Raw genomic sequence first — 25,455 nt, 5'->3', positions numbered from 1 at the left:
AAATTAAAGTCCAAAACTCTTCTGCAACACACCCAGAGATCAAAACTTATTCAAAATGTTCTCTGCATATTAAATATTAGTCACATAATGTAGGTTGTCTGAAGTCCAAACAATGTTATGTATAATTTATCTATTTAGAGGTCAATTAATATTTAAGAGTGTATTTACTCTAGTAATGGTTATCAATCTGTATTTTCACATATATAAAATATATTTATGTATAGTACCAACTATATATTTTCAGTTTGCAATGATTATCTTTTTTAGCCAAAATATATATTCTAATACTATATAATACTTATGTTAAATTATACATGTATAAATTTTGAATGTATCTTTAAGTATGAAAACAGTAACAATACAAATTTGGGAAAATTCAGCAGGTTTTCTCTTTGTATATTTTTTTGTTTTTTGTTTTATGAGCCTCTGACTTAGGTATATCATGGGTATGTATAATTGATCTAGTTCCTAGAATAAAGAAAAAAAGAAAGAACATTTTGTTTTGCATTTGTATTACTGAAATATGCAATGAATATGAGGAATCAATTGCTGCCTAGAAGTCCTGCCAGAAACAAAAAACAAAAGTAAAGGTCTGCTGGTAAGCAAAGGTAACCTCATATTTAAAGCAATCTCATTTTCTTAGTGTCATGAGGAACCTCCCATCTGTTGCTGTCCCTCCCTTGGAATGAGAATAAGCAGACTCTTAAGTTAAAGAAGGTAGAGTAGTTTTTAAGAACTCAAACATTTTGTCACTGTTGCCCTATAAATATTTCGTTCTTCTCCTCTACCCCCTGCCAATTTCCTGTGTAATTTGTGTGTTTTTCTTCTACTCTTAAAGCATAGCTCCAACAACAGATGGAACTTCTGAAAAGGTCTGCCTCAATCACAGGTATAAATGTGACATCCATCATAGTACATGAAAAATAGAATGTACAGAATACAGATGATATCAAATTATTTTCATTATAGCAGTCATCTTAAAATTCTGAAAGGACATTAGAATTAGTTCTTATCATAAACATAGAAGGAAATGTGTATAGCCTGTGACATTCATTAATTTCAATTGTTTTTTAGACACAGTATCATTTCTGTGTATGATTCAGTTTCCTAGTGTTTTAATCCTATGGGCCAATAAATGAACCTGTAGTCTAACTGATGCATTTTAGACAGAGCCTAAGAACTGCATAGTTTTACAATCTCATAGGTAGAGCCACATAAAGTATAGACCAACTTCAATTACCAAAATTCAGTGAGTTTACAGCTGCACACTGAGTTCAAAGCATGTCCTAAAATTCATTTCCATCCTGTACTAGAGCATAGAAACTTATTTAGAAATTGGATCTTTGTGGATGAAATTCTTTAAGATGAAGTCATACTGGATTACAATTGGTCTGATACAAAGATTATTGTGAGAAGACAAAGCAGGGCCATAGAGACAAGCAGAGAGATTTCAATGGGACCTAGGTGGTAGATAATAGAAGTGGATCTGGGACTGCTGATAACCACCAGAAACTAGGATGAAAGAAGGAAGAATGCCTAAAGGATGATGGTCCAACTAGTTCATTGATTTTTGTAGATATAGTCTCTGTTGTATCTGTGAGATCTTCAGCTATCTAGCATAAGTACTCTGCTACAGCAATGCTTGTAAATTAATACTGCCTATCAAAAAATAAAATAAAACAAAAAACCCAACACAATAAAGCCATAAAATAAACAAAGAAAAATATTTATAGAGAAAGAAATGGGACAATTAGGTATAAATGAAAAAATAGGAACTGCAAAGTTAAAACATGACAAGTTAAAAGTAAGTTTAATTTTTTCCCATGTAATAATCCGAAATCCTTTGGCTGAAGAGTTAAGAATACATGCTGTTAAAAACTAATGACACTGATTACAAAATCTGAGAGCATATAGAGAATTAATCATTTTTTTCCAGAAATCACACAAAACACCTTGAATTAGAGATAGTGTCAAACTTAAGATTATTCTTTGAATTTATGACAGTGAACAAATAGCATGACTCCATAAAAAATACTTTTCTATATTTTCATCTCCTTTGGGAAAATGATATAGGTTCTGATGTTCTCTTAAGGACTCACAGCTCCCTGTCAGCCACTTGATTATAAGGAAAAATGCATGCTAACAGGTGACACAATGCTGTATGCACAGATGAACAGTAGGTCAGATGAATTAAGTTAATGTTCACATACACTATTTCCAACTTTAGAATGGACTCAGCAGGCACAAACCCAGAGAAAATAAAGGAGGCTCTGTAAGATACTTAAAATGTCTACAAATTATTAGCTCTTTTGGTTGTTTTCTAAGACTGCTGAAGATTTTCTTTTTTTCTGATATTGTTTGAAATCCCTTAACAGTACAGCATATTGTTAGTTCCACAAAAAGGGACAACTTTACTTAAGGTGTTTCTTTGTCCTTTGTTATTAAACAAAATTTTACCTAAAGGTATTTGCGCACCTATGTGCAGGTATTTTTATTCGCAACCACCACAATTAAAACATGTATCTAAGGATTTATACAATTTATTTTTGTGATATTCTTTCTAGTCCCAAACTCCTTCCAGGTTCTGCCCTTCTACCCACCAAACATCATGCTCTTGCTCTTTCTCTCTCTCTCTCTCTCTCTCTCTCTCTTAGATGAAAATCTCTTTACTTATCATAATGGCATGTTCAATGAATATACCCAATAAGAATTGAAAAATATAAAAAAATTAGGAGGATGATAAAGTTGGTGCTGAAATATTTAGATATTGTCCATATCTTAAGTATGTGGGGTAAACTGACAGTAATTTTAATCTAACCTCCAGAATTATTTTTGCCTTGTAACTAAATCATGGGATTGTTACCCCCATCAAATCAGGTAAAACAATTATATAAAGCATGGTACTGATATTTTTAAATATTTGCCTGCCACATGACTTCTTGGATGAGTAAGAATTATCAGATTTTTAAAATTAATTTATTTTTTATTAATTATAATTTATTCACTTTTTAGCCTAGCTATAGGCCCCTGCGTCACCACCTCCCAAACCCACCCTCCCTTTCTATTCTCTTCTCATGCCCCTCCCCCAGCCCACTGATAGGGGCATTCGTCCTCCCCTTCCAACTGATCCTAGCTTATCCAGTCTCATCAGGAGTGGCATCTTTGTCATCTTCTGTGGTCTGGCAAGGCTGCTCCCTCTCAGGGGGAGGTGATCAAAGAGCCAGCCACTGAGTTCATGTCAGAGACAGTCGCTGTTCCCCGTATTAAGGAAACCCACTTCACTATAACATAAACGTTTTTACAGCTTACTTAGCATATTGGTACATATGTATTTTTACTGATATATTTATATGTATGATGTTCTCTCTTAAAAAATAAACAAACATACAGGGAAAGAATCCTCTTAAAAAAGAAAAGAAAAAAAGAAAAACCACAAGGATTTCATTTTGTAGCGACTAACTGCTCCTGAGTATGTTGCCCGGCCTGGAATGTGGTTAATACACAGTCTTGTTCCATTGGAAAATGTTAGTCCCCTCCAAGCATCTATTACTTGGAAATAGCTTCTGGGCTAGACGTGATTCTTTGTCCATGCTGTGTTTTTGTCTGGCTTGACCCTGTACATTCTCGATGAGTTTAGATGTGTTTCTACACTGTTTTTTTTTTTTTTTCTGGAAAATATAGTTTTCCTAAATTGATCCAATAACTGTATATTACATAAGCCAATGTATTATCTAGACTATTTCTTTTTGAGTATATATCTAAATACACTACCATAGATTTTTTTTCTCGAGTATACTGTACTTTAATAGATTCTGCAATAAGAGAGAACATAAAATGTCCAAAAAGAAAGTTTTTAAACACAGCAATATTATAGGAAAGCTGCAGGGGGATTTTGTAAGGTTGGCATTGCCAAATGTGGGAAGGGGGATAAAAGAGGGTGTGAATGGCTATAACCATAATACATTACATACATGTATGAGTCTGTCAATGAATGGATTTAACTTTTAAAATTTGAGTTAAATCTTTTCAGTGAGTTGTACACGGCAGTAAAATATATCATTTTATCACTAATTTACATACAGTATTCACATGCCGTAGTAAGTACAAGGCCTGAGAATCAATTACCTGTCCAGTTATATAATACTTCTTAATAAGGTTATTGAACCCAGTGGTGTTTTAAATGTAATAATATTATTTGAATATTTACTTATTTGTGCTTTTATCATTTTAATTGCATGCTATGTGCATGTGTAAATTTTTGTTCATGATGAGCACAAAGGAGCTTGTAGAAGCCAGAATAAGATAACAAAACTCCTGGTATTGTAGTTACAGGCAGTTATAAGGCACCATTTGGGCATTTGGAACCAAAACTTTGTCTTCCGCAAGAGCAGTAAGCTCTCTTAACTGCTGACCAATCTCTAATGTCCAAAAATGATATTTAATACATGGATGCAATAAAATATGACTTTGTGTTTATTGCTACTCTTCACAGTAGGATGTTTCTGTCACATGATAGTAGTTTCTTTATGTGATTACTCAAATCCCACTTTATCGGGGAATATAAAGTTACCTCTGCAGCTTCATTTCAAATGATGATTTTGAGAACTCTGCCCATATATTTGTTTCATTAGTTTGTGAATAGGGTTTTGTGTCTCTTGGGCCAGGTTTTACTATAAAGAATAAACATTAAAATTATTTATAATATTTGTCTATTAATCATTGCAAATGACCCAGAAATATAATGGAAAGTTAGACTTAAAACATTTCGCATTATAGAAAGTATAATCTAAGGGAAAGTGCTCTATAAGTTTTTTGGTTTTCTTCAGAATTTCTCTTGCCCACTAGGCTGCTTTATAGAACAGATTTTGTTATCTGTAATGCTTTCTAGAAAGTAAAAAAAGCATAAAAAAGCATGTAATCATTATTATCCTTGACAATGGCTACAAAGTAGGAAGGAATCACTAAAACCCTTTAACTTTTATGTTAAAACAAAATGTCATATTGAAAAGTTCAGATTGGGTTGTGATTAAATTTCAGAGACTACGAATATATATATAACTAAATTCATATTTGTTTAGTCTTGAAGTCAGAGATCAGGTACCTATGTTTACAAATATGTCCAACAAAGGCAGAAGCAAATCTTATCTGAAGTTCAATGTGAATTTCTCTTAACTGTATAGTGGTTGCAATAACTCTAAATGAATAAGGGATACATCAGCTTTCATAATAAGACAGAAAGTAAACACTGCTCAGTCACATAGTCAAACATACAAGACTTTATAGGTATTCCACAATTACAGAAGGATTGTTTTCTGGAGATTGTTCATTATTCTGCTTTGGTAATTTAAATGTATTTTACTACATAATAAAAATATTTTACTCTGCAGAAAGTGAACGTTAAATAGGCTTATAGATTAGTTTACAAAAGCATGCTAAATTCAGACTGTGGTTAAATTGGAATACTAAATACAATATTCTAACTAGCTCAAGATAATTAAGTAAGTCCGAATAACAGAGAACAATGAAATACTGTAGGTTTATTAGCTTGTCCTTAGAAGTTTTGTATCCAGCCAAACCCAGAGCCATTTCCCTCCACTGAGATTTTATTTTCCCTCAAGCAACACACAGCTACAACAATGCTGGGCCTAAACACAAACTGAGTAAATTATACCTTAAATCAAATCATCATTTTAAAAGTTGGTAGCCCTATCAAAGAAAAAATATCCACCTTTGTTGAACTTCTAATTAATTTCTCGGCCAACAAATGTATGTTCTTTAATAGTGTGAGCATCTCAAAAGTGGGTTGACTCTTACATTTGGCAAAATGTGGTAAAATTAAACTAGAGATAGAGAAATGAAGATGAGGCAGAAAACACAAACATTCATGGACATTTTCTCACACACACTTTTGCAGGGAAAATGATAAAAGGGCCAGCATCAAAAGGGATACCTGTGGTGTCCCTAGCTGTGCCATTTCTAATAGATTTGCCTTCCTGCTACATTGTAAATGGGCTGCCAGCACCAAGGGTTCGGGATATGAACAGGGCACAAGAACAGAAGAGCATTTCTGATTCTTTCTGAATCCATGAGCCTCGCTCGTATTTAATGCAGATTTGGTTTGTGTCAGTTATTTTAATTTGCTTTATGTGGGTCATTTATAATTAGTCCACAAGGATCACTTACATATCTGGTCCATGAGTGTCATGTATATTTGGTACATGTGGGTCATTCATATTTGGACCACATAGATTTTTCTACCTGGTGTACATGAGTCACTTGAAAGCCAGATGCTAGTACTCTCCCATGCAGATGCATTGAATCCTGTTGACTTCTTGCAGTATATAAAGAATATTCTTGAGGCTTTAGTGACCTTCTCTGTTTCAGGTCAAATAGTCAGCTCTGGGCCTTAGATTTTGACAATTCTGAATAAATAAAATGTAGCAGTAGGTTTAGAGAAAGGCAGGTGGAATTTAACTAGGTTCAAAGTTTTACTACATGTGTTCTTGATGGAATTCCAAAAGCTCTATGTGGTTTTATTTTTTTATCTAAAAAATGGAGAGATTCATCTTCATTTGCTTGTCTTGAAGACAAAGCGAATTCATCTATGCAGAGCCCTCAGGTTGGAATTTGGTGAAATCTGTATTAAGTTACGTGGCGACGGCAAGGTTGACATGTCAGGGCAAGTACAGTAAAATTCAGACAAAGTCTAGCTGAATGCGGGCCATTTGTGATGACATTTTTTTGTGTGTGTGACTCTGGTTTTATTTTTTGTTATTGTTATTTACTAATATGATTGATGTTATGCAGCCCATTTAATGTAAGTATACAGTGCACAGTACACATAGTATTTGGGTGGTGGTTAATGGAATATATTCTGACTTTCATTACCTCTTTGTTAGATCTGTAATGAATGGACTTGGATATGGATGACATATATCATCTCATCATAATTCTCTGTTTTCTTTTCTAAATTCACTTATGGTGTGTGTGTGTGTGTGTGTGTGTGTGTGTGTGTGTATGTGTGTGTTTTCCTGCATGTATGTCAGTGCATAAGGTAGGTGTCTGATGCATTTGGAGTCCAAAAAACGAGCATCACTTTCCCCAAGGACTGAAGTTACAGAAGTTGTGAGCCACTGCATAGGTGCTAGGCAATGAACTGGGTCCTTTGCAAAAGCAGCAAATTCTCTTAACCATTCAGTCATTTCTCCAGTCCTCATGATTTTCTGACAAGAGACATTTCTTTAGAGATACATTGTTTGAACATTATCTTTCATAGTGTGATTAAAATAAAGAATAAGCAATTTCTCCTCAAAATGATTGATAGGAAAGCAGATTTGAAAAGTATAAGAAAGAAAAATGTATCTCATAAAGGCCATCAGAATTTTAGAAGTCGAAGAATTTAGAACGAGTGTCAATTTTTACTATGAGATGTTTGTTCTCTCCTTCTTCAATATATAAAAAAGAAAACAGAATAGTACTATGACAGTGAAATTTAGTCAACTATGAAAGGTAATGTGAGCTGTTGTCTTTCTAACAATTTTTAGTAGTATAAACGTGGATTTAAAAAGCATTCTACCAAACCTCAGGTCTGAAAGGGAAACATGGAAGAGGTTTTAGTTTAACCAAAAATTCATTATCTGCATATTATTAATTAAAACTCAAAAAATGTTAAAACAACATTATTTACTTTTATTTAAACATTGTGGATCAACTCATATCTTCAGAAATGGTTTCAGTTAGCTGTTTCAATTTATCTACTTCAATTTTCCATGAACACGATGAATTTTCAATACTGAGAATGATATTTGTAGGTATGGATTTATTATATACTTTTCCACACATGCTTGGTTAATGTCAACATAACTCCAAAAGAAAAAAAGAGAGAGGAAATATTCATTTATAAAATCTAGCTTATTCAGTCCCTTAGAACAAATACATCTATCTAAGTTGCATCCCTTGAAGCTGTTATTTATTTGAATCTCAGAGGAAATGCGTGATTGTTCATTTTTTATCAAGAAGAGGCAGCTTTTGATGTAATATAATAGAATGTCTATTTTTTTATTAGATTAGAACATTGAGGTCAGTTAGTGGGAAAACAAAACCTGTTCTCCCGAATCTTCTCTGCTCCACCCACCATTAGCCTCGATGGGTCCCTATTTGTTTCAATTTGATGCAGTCACCTAAAACAAGTTGAATACACATTTTGTCCAAACTGGTAACATTTCAGAAGTTAGGAATTTAAAAGCCATGCATGGACAACAGGTACAGAGGTTTTCTAAGGTGATTGCAATGCATGATAACTGTGTCATAAGACAAACAAAACTGAAGCCTATTAGTCACCCCTTTTAATGTGAAAATGTCATTTAAAAAGTTTTATTTGAGACTAATAATGTTAATAGTTCCTTTGTGGGTAAATAAAATGAAATTTTAACTTTTAAAATTAAAAACAGTAACAAATGCATTGACAAGCATTTCAATCTAAGTACACAGGGAAAAAATGAGAAAGAAACCCTTTGTTGAGTAACAAAGACAACCAATATAAAAGAAATCATTGATATGGTAGAAATAGAAATACTAAACTAATCATATATATTAAGACTAATTAAAAATTGCAAAATGTAGCAATAAAACTGTGACTCAAAAAATTTAGTCAAGAGATAAGCAAATAAAGCAAAACACATATTAAAGCTGAGGAAAAGGCATTAGATCCAGAATGAAACCACTAAATATGCAAAGAGACAGAAATTAAACACTTGGAATGAAAAGGAAAACACAATATGCAAATGGTGAAGGAATTCCTATGGCACACACCAAGTAATCAAAGAGAGACAGATCAATAATCAAAATTACAGAAGGAGCTGAGAGAATGTGCTCTTAAAGGCACGAAATTATTAGATCCCTCCACCTCCTCCACCACTAATTTAGAAAGGAGAAAACAGATGTATGGATTGTTTTATGTGCGCAAACTTTAAAAACACAAATCAATGGAACATAATGCAAGTTTATATAAATTTCCAAACGTCTCTTTGACACAACATCAATGCCTTCAAGGGAATGCACACTCATAACAGTAACACAGACTGAAGTCATTCAGATTTACCACAGCTAGTAATTATCTAGGACACTGAAAGATCCTGGCAACAGCTAATCTAATAATTCTGCCATTATATCTAATACTTCAGATCTGTGCCTGGAGCTAAACAGTTGTCAGGCTGGAGCTCTGTTTACATGTAACTGAATCAGAGTTACAGGGGGAGACATGTCAAGGCTAGTATAATTACTTATTTTTTGTCTTTTAATTTTAAATGTGTAATAGTTCACTGATGCTTTATTCTGATGTTCTACTTTTTCTGCATCTACTTTTCTGATGTTTCTGATGTTCTGATGCTAAAACTGTTTTTTTTTCTTTTTTTCCTGATGAGGATTTGTGACTGCTCATTTCAGTTTTCTGCTCCAAAAGCCTGCTTTATCTATATGTATGATACCATCCCTGATTTTCATAACTCTACGACTTGAATTATTCCACCTATGAGTGGGAAAAAGCATGTATGGATATTTTTAATGGGTTTCAGTGCTCTATGATTTCAGCATGATAGGTAAATTCATTTTTACTACAAGGGATTGAAGGTGTGTAATTGAAATTATGAAAACCATAATGTGCTTTATGTATTTTCAGTAACACAAACAATAAAACTGTCAAAGGTCCATAATATCTGTTTTCAAAGAAGATGGAAAAAAAAAACAGTACAAATTTGTAAACCACTGATGACTAATGTTTGCTTTTTGGTTAGGCTCTTTGGCATCACTTTCTCCACATCAACAGGAGGACAGTTTTACTTCCAGAATATTTTGCGGGAATACTACTTAAAATCAGCTTATGAAGAATAAATCTTTAGTTAATAACAAAGCACTTTACATACTATAATCCCTTAGTCTCTTTATATTGTGTGTGTGTGTGTGTCTGTGTGTGTATGTATACTCATGCAGGGAGTTCAATCAATGCAGACTATTTTTATTTAGGGCAAAGTGAAGTGTGACAAATTTAGGGAAAACAATGTTTGATAAAATATCTCTATACAATATCACATCCAAATTTTCTCCTGTTTTTTTCATAGCTGCAAAGACATCTGTATCCCCACTGTGAGGTATGGTGTCCTTCAGAAGACACTCAAGAATACGTAGGATGCTGAAATATGTCTTAGCATATTTAAAGGAATAATGAGAGCGGGGATTGGAATTCTGGCCTATTTGACAATAGAAGCAATTTAAATTTATGTAACATACTGTCACCAGCGTAGGAGCTCATGTTCTGTGAATTCTTTTTCCCTTTTTCTAAATCTCCTGTAACACTCAACAAACTCATTTTTCCTTGGATCTGCAAGTTGTGACACGATTATACCATTCCAATGTTTGCATCCCAGCTTTTTGTTTCCAAGAATAACTGACTGTGACATAAACATGATTACATTCTTACTTATGATTTAAATTGAGCCATTCTTAATCAGGATGTACTACCTGGGCCACTACAGTTAACGTTTGTTAGAAACATAACCATTCAAGCTGAATTAGCAGATAGTGTGGGCAAAGAACTTTTCATGCTGTCTGTATAATCATTTATCCTCTTACTATTTAGCATATTTCACTTTTTTTTGGAAAAATCAACACATTATCATATTGTAATCTTACATGTGAGTTGTGCAATCAGGTGTAAAACATATTATTCTTGAATAACAGCTGAACACGTTCTAGTATGTCAGCAAGAAGAAAAAAAATCATTTTTAGTTTCTAGCATGAGGCAAGTAGGTAAATATTTTCTAATTCAATCTCTCTTACACTATTTTTTGTACACTTGTACAAAAATACATTTTTATCAGTAAATAAGAGATGTTCCTTATCACCATGGGTTAAAAGAGTTAAAACTTAGTCTGAACAATTGAGTTCTTCCTTTACTTGTCAGTGCAATTCAGTGAAGAGAGAGGCATTGAGAAATGTAGGTATAAGAATGCATAGACTGTGTATCTAAATAGCAAGTTCCTGACTTAGGAAAAGCATATGATCACGCTTGAAGCAAGTAGTTACCTAGTAATTTCCTACTACTTTAAATCCAAAGTGATTTAAAAATTGCTTAAAACAAATCAAGCGAACCATCATCAGTTTGCTGGGTGCCATACAACTGGCTGTGGGAGGAACAAAAGTGTGCATTCTTGCTGCTAGCATTTGTCTTTTACTCTGTCTAACAGACAAATACTTGAGCAGTTTCTCCACTATTTAAAGAGAGGGGAGAGGGCTTTATATTCATTGTGATTTTTCAGTGTATAATACTCTTATAATTTCTATTGTCAGATACCTAAGATGTGTAAAATAATGTGTCTTGCTTGAAAAGGGGAATAATTAACATCTTTTATCTAGTGTTAATGATAAAAATGTGCTCAATTCACTGTTAATACCGTGAAATATATAAACTTTTACAGAATACACCTTTAGATGGGGTGCAAAGTACTAACTAAAAGGAGTTTAGAACCAGGATAGTAATTTTCTTTAAATTGTTGCTTGCACAAATTATAAATCTACATTTCCATCAGAAATAACTACCATGTTATAAAAAAAAATTCTGTGTGCTTCTTACTCAATCATTTTTTAAGTGTTAAATCTAAATATGGTAATTTAAATAAAACAAAATTTTTGAACACATAAAGGCACAATAATATTTAAGTAATAAGTCCTTTGCAAGTTTTTTTCCCTCTGTTTTTGACACCCCAGATACCCTGTATGTTCTACTTGTTGTCTTTTGACTGTTATCTAAAAGACAAGGTAGAGGCTATAGAGAAAACACAACTTATCAACCATTATTCTTTTTTAATCAGGAAGAGTTCTTATGTCAGCATTGTCCTAACAGAGCTACAGAGTTTACCCACTGCTCTCCTATATAGCAACAGAGCTAAACTTCATCTTGAAAGAGGGAAGAATTGATATTAGGTCTGCATATCAAAAAAGATCCCAAGTCTAAATATGTAAGGAAACTTGCTCTGCATTAGCAGTTTGTTTTTAGCGAAGATTTGGGTTTTCTGTTCTGTTAGCTACCGTTCATTGAAAAAGAAAGTCCAGCAGAGGCTGCGTATGTAGAATGTCCCCTGAAACGCCATCTCTCTCTGAGCAGGGGAGTAACATCTGTGTTACTGCAGATTCCACTGGGAGGAAACACCCAGTGCACAGTGGACCTGATAGCAAGCAGACACTCGGGAAACGTTAGTTTGCTTTAAATCCCTGCGTCCATAGGTTAAATTCACCAAAACTTTCCAACTCAAAATTGGTGCATTCAAAAAGCTTCACTCTTTTAAGAAATGGTTTATTATTACTAGACAATAAATTAAATTTTTATTTCTTCTCTAATAACTACTTTTAAACTTTTTTAATGAAGACACAAGTTACCTCTGGACAAAATACTGTCATCCTTTCTTGTTTTCTTTTCCAATTCTTGCTTTCTATTTCTAGTTTCCCACTTTTCTTTCTGTGTTCTGTTTTCTTCCTTGCAGTTATTTTTAATCTCAGTTTTACCTTTACTGGATTTCTATGGAATCCTAACTTTGGTAGCATGACAAAGCCAACGAGTTCTGCTTGAGATGCTACAGGAGAGATGACAATTTAAAAACTACATGTGATGGTTTCTGTCCGTTTTGACAATTACTTAGATAACATTTATCAATCTACTTAATATTACTGCTTGATAGCATATTCTCTATATAGAAAGGAGATTACCCAGACTTAGCTTCTCCATAATTTATATATAAAATTATTACAAGAAGATATACAATTTATTTCTTTTTAGGGTAGTAGAAGACTTCCAAATCTTCCAGCACACTGAGAGTTTCACTTACTCCAACAGAAGAGCATCTAACTTAGAAGGTATACTGCAGCAGAGAGGACATTAGCAAGAATACAAAACATTACATTAAATGTAGCACAAAAGATCAATATCTTGCTACTCCTCATCAGGGAATGATGGAATCATCTTGACCCGGCTACTCAGGCACACAGGAGTTGCCACAGGATTCAAATCCTAGATTAACAAACTCTTAGAGGGATACGTCTGTACACCAGGCACTGGCCTACATAAGACCTCTCTGAGGACTGAGGAAAAAAATAGACCATCAAAATGGCACAGTCATGTTATAGAATGCCATTATTGCTTTTATACTTTACATAAAATAGAAAAGCAATGGCTGAAATTTGTAATACACACGCACACACATATAATGATAGCTTCAGGAGAAAAGGTTTTACAGAGAATGGAAAAGATTCTTACTATGTTATTTATATATATTACACACACACATATAACTTACTGTTGCATTCTGTATTGTGAAAGTATTTTGAAATTTATTATTTTTACATTGCGATCATTGTCCCCTCCTTCATGTTATCTCAATCTCACCCTCCCTCCCTCTTCCCCCATACCCTTCCCCTAGTCCATTGAAATGGGGGAGTTCTCCTCCCCTACTGTCTTCCCCTGCCATATCAAGTCTCACCAGGACTGTTCCACTTACTCGGAGACCCCCATAGACTCTGTGCTGCCTAGGGCTACATATGAGTTGGGGATGTAGGTCTTCTCCATGCATGGTTCTTGGTTGGTGCATCAGTCTCTGCAGGACCCCCTGGGCTCAGTTTTTGGGTCCTGTTGGTCTTCTTGTGGAGTTCCTATCCCCTATGGGTCCTTCTAGCCCCACTCCCACTTCTTCCATGAGACTCCCTGCACTCTGCCCAAAGTTTGGCTGTGAGTCTCAGCACCTGATTTAATACTCTGTTGGGTGCAGCCTTTCAGAGGACCCTCTATAGTTGGCTCCATCTTGTTCCCTCTCTTCCACTGCTTCTGGTGTTTATTCTGTTTGCCATTCTGAATGAGATTTAAGCATCCTCCCTAGGATCCTCCTTGTTGTTTAGCTAATATAGGTCTGTAGTTTTTTAGTATGGTTATGGTATAGTATATGGCTTATATCCAAATATAAGTTGTAGCAGCCTTTTTGGAGTTAATGGCACATTTAGAGTTAATGGCATCTGAGCAGTGGAATTTGGCCTCTTGGCTCTGGTTATTTTCCAAAGTCCAGTCTCTCATAGACTGACCTTGGTGGTCCTAAAGTGGATTGCTCTGACCCTGAGAAACTCTGTGCGACCATAGTAATCAGACAGCAGGCTCTGTGTAACCTCCAGTGAGCCCTCATATGTTTTGGCTAAGTAAAATTGCCTGTGTGAGAAACTGCTTGTACTTTTTTGCCTACTTAAGTGTTAAGCTGAAGTCCATTAAATCGACACTTTGATCAGCATGTAAACTTGGTGTCCCTTCTGTGTCTCCCTGTCTCTCTCTCCCCAGCCCTCTCTCAGGTGGTATTCAGGTGTCACTGCTGGCTGGTGACAATAAGTGAGTATATACCATGCCTGTCTTTCTGCTTCTGTGATACCTCACTCAGGATGATCTTTTCTAGTTCCATCCATTTGTCTGCAAATTTCATGGGTCCTTGTTTTTAAAGCTGAGTCGTATTCCATTGTGTAAATGTGCCACAATTTGTATATCCATTCCTTCACTGAGGGACATCTAGGTTGTTTCCAGATTCTGGCTATTACTAATTAACAGAAGAATTTCAAATGGCTGAGAAGTACTTAAAGAAATGCTCTACATCCTTAATCATAAGGGATATATAAACCAAAATGACTCTGAGATTCCATCTTATACCCATCAGAATGGCCAGGATCAAAAACTCAAGTGACAGCACAGGCTAGCAAGAATGTATATTTGATTTAAAATAAATGAAATATTGCTAAACTACATGTTAATTTGTGTTTCGTTTTCTGTTCTGCACTTTCTGTTGTGCTTTTCTTGTATAGAACTGAAAGATGTGTCCCAATAAAATGTGATACACTATTTAAAATTCCATGATGTAAACATAGCATTTATATATTAAAACATTTAAATTACTACAGAGGTAGATGAAATGGCTTATTGGTTAATAGGAAAGCTTTATTTCCTATGTCTTATTTCAGTGTGAATATGTCCCTACTGTCCTACAACTAAACTTAAGAACATATACTATAGAAAGAAATTAAAGAATTATTATACTATAAAAAGAATTTAAGCTTACCTAACTATTGGTAAGCCTAGGTATCGGAAAACATCAAATTATATTGAGATCATTTAAAATTATCAGTATGCTTTCTGGGAATGGCTGAACAATTAAATATTCCTCATTTCCTTCTCCATCTCATCTAAAGCAATTTGGTAATGGGCATGAAATTGTTATTTAGCATGACGATGCTAAACATCAATGTCTGGATACAGGAAAACCGATGGTAAAGAAAAAATGTTAACAGCTTGCACCATGAAACATTATCAAGTTAAAATTATCTTCCTGAATTTTAGAAGCCTTTTAACTTCCTGTTCTCATTGGCATTTATTAAACTATAAGTCATTTTAAATTGGTTTACTGATATTAAAATTTAATAAGCTCAACTGTGCTTTCAAAATAGAAGACAGTTTCATATACATTCAAATCCAGGTTTGTCTTGAATTAAAAAAATCAAATGCCTTTATTAATTCATATCATTTTATCAGAGTTATTGAGGAAAAAGCAAAATATTTAGCAACAATGTACTTTACTATATGTAACAAATATTTACTCTAAATAAGGCTTGTAACTGTGGATTTAAAGTTATATGCTCTTCGTATAGATTCTCTTTGAATTTTTCTGCTTTTACTTAGTACAGAAGGAAAACAGATAAAGCTAACTGTAAGGCTATTAAACCTTCAATTGATGTGTACACATATTAAATCATTATGTGATAAATATGGCTTGTATTGTTTAAAAAAGTTAAAATAAAAATACTAAAACTTTTATATCAAAAACAATAGAGAAACAGAAAGAACTGTTTTTGGTTTTCTGGCTCATGTTTTATTTTTCTGCTATAGTCAGGCTTAACTATGAAGTTACTAATTACCCCATTTATGTCTTAGGCTGACAGTAAGAGCAGGCTTGTCCAGAAATGTGAGCAACAGTTAAATATTAAAAACATTCTTTTCACCATCAAAAATGAAGTGTTTAGGATAATTACACATGATCATCCTCCTACAAAAGCTGGAAAGCTACATGAAGATTAATACATGAAGTTCATTCAAATGAATAAGTAGTTTTCCTCATTTCCCTGTCTCTTATCTCATTGAGTATTATTATTTTGGTTGAAATAGTTTAAATAGTTTAAATAATTCTCATTGTTTTATACCTGAATTTTGGAGATCAGATGATTAATGGTTTGAGAACTAATAAGCCAAAATTTGTGACATAATGACAGTGAGAAAGTAGATGAAAACATATACTGAAGACATTTTTTTCTCACGTAATTTTTAACTCAAATGCATGTAAGTTAACTGTTTGCAAAATGCTTCTGCCAAAATGTTGATACTGCATTTAAAAGCCACAAGGGATACAATTTTCAAAGGTTATGCAGTTACCATGTCAAATGAAGGCATGCAGTAAAGTTGTAATGCAATTAGTACACAGACTGTGCTTGGATCACTGTGAAACTGGGGAAGGCATAGCTGAAGCAGACACGATATCACAAACATAAGTACGTCAATAAAAGATTTGTGTTTACAAGCCACTGTTATATCATTCTTACTATGAAAATTTTCAGATCTTTTCCAGATGTCATATTTTATGACCCAAGGTACACAATAAAGAATTTCACACGATAATAATTTATGATTTCGTTAAATTTTGTCTGTTAAATTTTGTCTTGGTTTAGTTTCAGTTACTTAATTTGACGAAATAGCTATATTTGCTTGTGAATATTATTGTAGTAGGTTTAATGATTTTTAAACTGCTATATCTAAATATTGAACTTATTAAATGAGCCAAAAATCTGTCTAGTCAGAATACGCTAAACTTTTTGTTGCAGTGGAGTTTATAGGAATTCCTGAAACTAAAGAAACACCTTTTGTTTTTCCTCAAAAATAATGAAAACAACATGTAATATCTAGATTCAAGTTGGTTATGTTAAGTGTTTAAAAGTAAAACAACTGTTTTAATACAGGATTTGTGAGTTGTAATTACATTTATTTCTTAATTCCATTTAGTTTACTAGTCTAGATTTGTATGTGAAAGTTTTGAGAAATTTAAATGTGTTTTAGTTTCCTGTGGTTTTAGTTTTCATCAAAAACTTTGAAAATATTCATATTCTTTCAAACATCAATTTTATTCAAAGTATCTAATCTTGCAGAAATAAAGAGAGAAGTTATTGTGATATTTTTAACAGTATATTACTTGCAAATGTAGGTAGAATAGCCCATCTTTATAAACAGTAATTATAAAATATGCATATATTACAAAATAAATGCATGTTTCAACTAAGAATTATACAATCACAGTCTTGAATACAAAGTTGAGAAAGACTAATGATTGAAAGAACATAAGGATCGAGAGTTTATTAAGAATGTAACATTAATTGTTAAGAGAAAGGCACAGATTGTATATTCTAAACCACTTCCAATGTGCACATATGAAAAATCCACTATGCTCTATACATGTGAACATATAAACAGAATTATGATATGTATAATTGAATTGAAAGTACTTATTACAAATATATATTGAGGAAAACTCATCTAGATATTAATTCTGAGGGAAAAAAGAAAAATTTCAAGTATTATCACATAAGGAAATGAGCAGGAATTGTGTCCTTCTCACTGTCTATATGGTTGCACACAATCGATTTTCCTTTCTATAGGATTTCTACATTAAGCTCACTCCAAGTTGGGCAGGAATTTATGATTTGTCTTCCTCATGCCTGACAATTGGGAAGCACAATGGTCCTGCTTTCTCCTTGCAGCTCACCCTAGATTTAATGGATCCCTCACTTCCTTCTCTTTACTCTTTAACCTTCATTTGTTGATGAGAAAGACCCAAAATCTAGGTACCTCATTATCAATATTCAGGAAGTGTGTTAAAGAAATGAATGTCTTCGGTTGAGAAGTATTTTTATTTATTTATTCTAATTTTTTAAAAATCAGATTTTGCTTATTTATGTTATTTATGAGTGTGCTATTTATTTATTTTATGTATGAGTGTTCTGCATGCCAGAAGAGAGCATCAGATTCCAGTATAGATGGTTGTAAACCACCATGCATTTTCTGGGAATCGAACTCAGGATCCCTGGAGGAGCAGACAATGCTTTTATCTCTGAGCCATCTGCCCAGCTCCAAGAAATATTTTTAATGATTAACATTTCATCATCCTGTTTGTTATACTAGTTTCCACAGCATCAATAGCATATCTGAAACTTCTGAAAAGCACAAGTCCATTCCTTTTCTAACGAATTTTTAGGAATTAATTTTATGATATTACTCACGGCTTTTTCTATATCAAGAATATAACTGATGGAATTCAAATAGTTTGTCACATTAGTCATACAGTGGCAAAACTTTTCAGTTTTCACATTATGAGGCACTCAGAAAAAAAAATTAAATGTCTGTGTTTCCCCTATGTCCTATGTGTGGGTAACGCAATTAAGATACAGGCATTTGAGGATATATGAATTGATTGGCCTGCTCTTTGATCACCTTCCCCTGAGGTGGGAGCAGCCTTACCAGGCCACAGAGGACGACAATGCACCCCCTCCTGATGAGACCTGATAGACTAGGATCAGAAGAAAGGAGAGAAGGACCTCCCCTATTAGTAGACTTGGGGAGGGGCATGGGTGGAGAAGGGAGAAGGAGGATGAGATTCAGAAGGGAGGAGGGAGGGAGCTACAGGGGGATACAAAGTGAATAAACTGTAATAATTCCCTGGGGTCCGAGGATTGTTCAATGTTCCTGAATAAACTGCATTGAAAAAAAATAAATAAATAAAAATAAAAATAAAAATACAAAAAGAAAAGATACAGATATAAAGGGAAGCTTTTAGCCAAAGACTGGTCCTGTTATTAAATCAACAGTAGAGGGCATCTTAAGGTGTCTCAAAGAAGCCTGCAGGGCAAGATGTTTGAACAGAAATCAGGAGTGGGGAGGCTCCTGTGAATCTGTGAGGGTGAACCTAGGTGAGACTCCAAGCAGCAGGGAGTTCCTAAGTCACCACCACATGTTGCTAGGTGGGACTCCCAGTGGGTGGAGGGGACAAGAACCCAAAATGTGTCTTGCATACAAGAAGTATTGGGCTAAAGTTGGAGCAGAGGTTGAGAAAATGGCTGGCCTAACTTGAAATTCATCCCATGATACTCTGCTATGCTTGCAGACAGGAGCCTAGCATAGCTGTGTCCTGAAAGGCTTCATCCAGCTGCTGATGAAAACAGATGCAGAGACCCACAGCCAAACAGTAAGCCAAACCTCCGGAAGTTCTGTGGAGAAGTCAGAGGAAGAATAGATGGAGCCAGAGGGGTCGAGAACACCACAAGAAGACCCACAGAGTCAACTAATCTGGAGACATGGGGCCTCAGAGAGACTGAACCACCAACCAAAGAGCATACTTGGATTGTGCCAAGACCCCCTACACAAAAAAGTCAACAGTGGAGTTCAATGTAATAATTACTGACCTAGTATTCAGTATAACCTGAAGTCTCTTGCTATTTATTTGTTATATTAAAAATGCATCAATATAGCATTTATAAAAACACCTATTGATTTAGAAAGAATTTCTTTCCTTTATTATTTTAATTTTTTTTTCAATTTATTCACTTTGTATCCTAGTTGTAGCCCCCTCCCTCATTTCCTCCTGGTCTCAACCATCCTTCCTCCCTCTTCCTCCCCTACCTCTCTTCCCCTAGTCCACTGATACGGAGAGTCCCCTGCCCCTACTGTCTGACCCTAGCCTATCAGATTCCACAGACTGCCTGGATCTTTTTCCTCTACAGGATGGCTATGTCACCCCACCAGGGAAAAATGACTTAGAAAAAAATTAAAAAAGAATATTATCACTTAAATTAAGGCGATAAATTGGCTTTAATGAAAATAATCACTAACTTGATTGATATCTGTATATATTCATAACTACTAAAAGGGAAAGTTTTATTATACTTATAAAAGATGTGATCTTCTGCAAATTTACATATTCTACCCATCTTTGTGGGTTCCCACTTTCTAAATGTTACAGACACTGTGATGGGTGCTGAGGAATGATTCTATTATATTTTTATTGATTTATTATTTATTATAACTTATTCACTTTGTATCCCAGCTTTGTAGCCACCTCCTTAATCTCTTCACAATCCCCCTCCCCCTCTTTCTTCTCCCCCATCCCTCTACTCTGGCCCACTGAAAATCAAATAAAATGTTTCAAGTCTCACTCACTATAGCATTAATGATATAAATCCATCCAATCTCTGCAATTTGTTTTATAAATACCCTCACAGCTTTCCATCTATCATGAAATTCTTGCAACTGCTAGAAAACCCAACTTCTGACAGGGGTGAGCACCCAGCCTCAGTTTTGGGGCCCTCCTTGCCTTGGGCAATTGTGTCATATTCTGAACTAGCAGACTCTTCATCCTTAGAGGGGAGAGCTGAGTACTATTTTATCTATTCTAGTAATGATGTTATAAGTTGTACTTCACTGAATCTGAGTAAATGATGAGATAGAGGTCACCATGTCTTGTTTTCCAAAGACATTCTTTACATTTGTTCTTTTATTTTCACTTTTAAATTTATTTATTTAGTTATTTAAATTGATTCACTTTGTATCCCCTCTGTAGCCCCCTCTCTTATGTCATCCTGTTCCCAACCTCCCTCCCTCTGATAGGGGAGGTTTCCCTCCCCTTCCAACTAACCCTAGTATATCAGGTTTCATCAAGGTTGGCTGCACAATCTTCCCATGGGACCTGGCAAGGTTGCACTCCCCAGGGGGAGGTGATCAAAGAGCCAGCCAATGAGTTCATGTCAGAAACAGTGCCTGCCCCCCCTTACTAAGGAACCCACTTAGAAACTGAACTGCCTATGGGCTTCCTATGAGCAGGAGAACTAGGTCCTCTTCTGATATTGCAATTAGATTTTTTTTCTAATGAATTGTCAGATCCTTTAATGAACCAAGAGATCAGAAAGAACAGAAGTTGGCTAGCTTAGGGTACAAGTTGATGAGTGGGTGGTAACTTGCATAGAAAACATATTCTAAGGGAGTCTATTAGTATTGGTAACATTAATATACTGTATGTTTCAGAAGATCTGTAATAAGACAAGGGATTATAACACACATATACACATATACAAACAATAACACACACACACACACACATAGAAACAATCATTATTTCAGGAGATAATTGTTCTTATTCTTACTTGAATATGACACCATGTGGCATGTACCAAAGACATTGTATGGTCCTTCATATGCATGAACATTTATCTGCCCATTAAAAAATAAAAGTAAAAAGGAATTATCCTAAAGATCTACTTGAGTTTATAAAATAAAATGTTAACTGTAATGAAGGCTGTTTTATTTATTATTAACTTCTAATTAAATATTTCAACTCTCCATCTTGTGAGTTGTTTCACACATAAGAATAGACAGTACTGGTTGTTTTATGGGTCACTTCCTGATTTCAATATTGCTAACATTGAACCTTCTTTGAAAGGTTAAGAAGTAATTCAGTTTCCACCTATAAAGTACAATACTCAAAGTTGCTATTTTATAATAAGAAGTAAATATGAAAATGAAAGTAAACTAAAAGTTGACACCATAGAACTTTCTTCTATACCATCAACTCAAAATTTAAAGATACTCTGTTTTAGACTATTATAACAATTAGTATTCGAGAGGCATGTTATGATGGAATGATAGCCTAGTGTTCAGCTGATGTGGATCATGATATATTCATAAAAATATTGCTTTAAATAACAGTCGGGCTGTAAAACAGTGACAGACAAGTCTAAAATTCCAAGTATTCCTTGATCACTTCCGAAGAAGTTTCAAATTATCTACTCACTAAAACTTCTTGGAGAAATTTAAGCTTCCTTTAGCCTTGAAAATCCAAATACATCTTCTTTTAGCCTATCTCGTTTGAACCAATCAGCAGCTGTATATTCTAAGATGAAGATCATATGCTATTTCTCTATTCCAAATCCAGTTCATCACGTCCCAAATTTCCTCTCAAAATTATCCAGACATTTTTTTCCTATAACTTCATAAGCAGAGGCTTGTCAAATATCGTTGATGAGAACAGGAGATAAAAGCTGGAGAGGTAATTTTAGTAACAGTGACCTCCAAGATGAGCAGTTCTGATTCTTGTCCTAGACCAAAATCTGGAAATGTCCTTGGTAGGACATGTCCTGGCAGGAAATCAGAAATTCTGGATGTATTTAGTTGTACTGGCTCAAGGTGTGGTGTCTTACTATCCGTCTTCTGTGTCACAAGAAAGAGCACAGTTGTCTGGAAACTTACATGATGTTATGAATAAGGCTAAAACATGTGAAACTTGCTTCTGGGTGGGACAGATGGACTGACAAGCGCCTCCCAGCCCCTATCCAAGCCATTCAAGCCCCATTAGCCCCTGGATGTAGACCTTGACAGCAATCTTTACTTGGAACTCACACCTGCTCTTCAGGAGCTCTGCTTGCTTTACTTGAATTTCTCACCTGTGTGCCTATAAGAAACTCTTCCTTCTAAAGCCTTACTCTCCCTGTCATGATTATTCCTCACGTTCAAGATAAAAGGACCTTGACCTAACTAGACATTTGGCTTCAGTGGTTGTTGATTTTCTGAGACCCTAGCCCTCAGGCAGAACAACTCCCTAGTCACTTACAACAACTCCCACCACTCCCTCCACAGACCTTCATTATTAGTAGTAATTTTGTAGTGTATATCTTCCTCTTCACAATAGCTACCACATAATCTTGGGTCTACATCCACTTATATGAGACTTGTTGACTTACAGTGATCCCTTTATAACATGTTTGGTGCCTAAATTTATTTGTTTAGTAATAGAAAGGGTCTTTATAAATGGAAGCTTTAACTGTGTAATGTTTGCAGAAGATTTTCAGTAATTTTCCATTGTTTATTAAAATGCACAGACTCTTAAGTTAAAAACAAAGTTCTTAGCAGTTTGGTTTCAATATTTTTTTTTGTTACGGTAATGTTTTTGACATACCTTTTGACATGAAAAATTTTATATTCATAGAAAGACTGAGAAGATACTATAGAAAGTTGCAAACACTGTCTCCCACCTACTAGTCATTCTAAGCATCCTCGCATTCACTCACCATCACACTCAATGTTTACTATCAACTTTCATCATTCACTGACATGCACATACTAGATCTGATGTGGGGTGTTTTTTTGTATGTTTTATATATTTAAAAGTAGTGTGAAACCAACCACTATATTCTAGTATCTAGCTTTGAATATCACATATAGCAAATATCGAAAATGTGCAGAAAAGTGTAGATATTAGGTTTATTTGAAGTATTGTTAACCTTAGTGTCTGTCACTTGTCTGTTAAAAAAAAACAAAAAAACAAAAACAAAATCAATCTGTGGAATCTCTCAATAAAAGCACACTTGGAAAGGTAGAAAAAAATGGACCCCAATACACTGGAAAATCAGAAAAACTTCGATGCAAACATAATATATTTATTTTATACATTTTTCTCTTGTTCAATGCTTAAATAGATAATGTATTCAAAATACTAACAAAATTATATGAGGCACTAATAGCATGAAGGAAACACACTATTTTGCTAAGCAAAGAAAGTATGTTAACTGTTAGATCTTCATCTTTGACAATCATAAGATTTTAAAAGTGACATACTGACTCAAATTGACTTTCCTTGTGACATTGAATCAAAGCATGTAATATCTGACTTCTTGTTAAAATTATTCATGATGCAGCCAAACTCCCCCCAAGGTAGTATTAATGACATTGTTGTATTATTAAAGTGAGTTTGAGTAGTTTGACATCATTGAAATGACATCAGACAAAGCTTAGTTTCCTCTGAAGAAAACAAGAGCTATCTGTTCAAAAAATATCACTAACAAATGCACAGTTTTCAAACAATATGGGAATAGATAAGTAACAAATTTACTGAAATTAAAGCATATGTTTTTATTTACAACTCAACATTTCTAAAACTAATTGAGGAACGCACTTAAATTCTCTGTAAAAAGCATAATACATTCTCATGGCCTAAAATAACTTACTTGCCTTATAGCTTTCAAAGAGCTGCTTTTTCTTATTTTATTAAACCTTAAGCATTTATAAAATGGTGTTTAATAAATTATTAACATGTGAATGCAGAATAATTAAGATGATAAATAATGTATTTGAATATTCTCCTGCTAGGAGATTTAAGTGAAAATCCACTACTTTATATTTGTTTATATATTTTTTAGTTTCAAGAACAAGTTCCGGTGATCTGAAACATGGTCCATGAGATCTCAATATATTTGAGACAATTCTACTCTGTGCATATTGGCTAGGTATAAACCTATTATCTTTTAAAGCTTTTAACATTCAAAGTATATGGCATAATAAATGTATTAAAAATATTATGCATATCTGACCAACATGTGTGATAAAATAAGACAGAAAATACACTTAGAATTCAAATATCACAAAAATTAAAATCATAACTCAAACAAGCAAATGTAAGAGGAGACTTTTTCTTTTTGAGACAGGGTTTCTTTGTCTAGACTTGGCTATCCTGGACTCATTTTGTAGACGAGATTGACCTTAAACTCACAGAGATTCACCTACCTCTGTTTCCCTGACTTCTGGGATTACATGCATGTACCACCAGACCAGCTGAGACTTATTTTCTAACCACTGGAGTTTTGAAAGCTTTTTAAAAAAATCTCAATATACTATCAAAGAAATTTCACACAAAATGTGCTGTTCTTCTCAGTAAATTTCAAAGAAGGCTGAAAAACTCTGGCCTCTGGAGAGATAGTTTTTAACCTTTTATTTAAAGTACATCTTCTCATCAAACTAAGGGGATCTTATAGGAAGCCTTGAAGAGGCACACTTAGCCTTCTTTTTAGGAACTATTCACTAAATTAAGACTTTCTTGCTATTCTGTTTCTTAGTAGTGTTTACCCTTTTTAGAAAAACTTTTATTTTTTTCCACCATTATTTTCACTGCATATCTGTTTCTCTAGATGGATGTAACTAAACTGATGGATTTTTAAAATCAGTACATATACATGATAAATACTGTTTCAGTTGTACTTATCACAAATAAATGTACATTCTGGCTATTCAAAGATGTGTTTGTTTTATTGCAAATATGTTTCTTGGTATGGTAACATCAAGTCCTACTTCTAAGTATTGTGACATCTTTACCAGACTCTCCCTGAGAGTTCAGTTGTTAACTCACAGGATGAGCTTTTCTCTTGCTCATTTGTCTCCTTTTTCTAGTATCAGTTTGATCATCTCTTCTTACAAATGTGTCAGTTTTCCACTTGCTCCTTTTTGTATATCTTAATAGTATATATGGC

At 34.2% G+C, this 25,455-nt stretch overlaps 1 protein-coding gene across 5 annotated transcripts in view; it reads right to left on the bottom strand.

Annotated features, from left to right (window-relative positions):
• Pcdh17 (protocadherin 17) overlaps window positions 1-25,455 on the bottom strand; it is a 103,600-nt gene that overhangs the window by 21,971 nt on the left and 56,174 nt on the right. The window lies entirely within an intron of this gene.

This window comes from Meriones unguiculatus, chromosome 9, assembly GCF_030254825.1.
Source record: "Meriones unguiculatus strain TT.TT164.6M chromosome 9, Bangor_MerUng_6.1, whole genome shotgun sequence".
Lineage (NCBI taxonomy): Eukaryota > Metazoa > Chordata > Mammalia > Rodentia > Muridae > Meriones > Meriones unguiculatus.
This window is presented reverse-complemented; position numbering and strand designations above follow the sequence as displayed.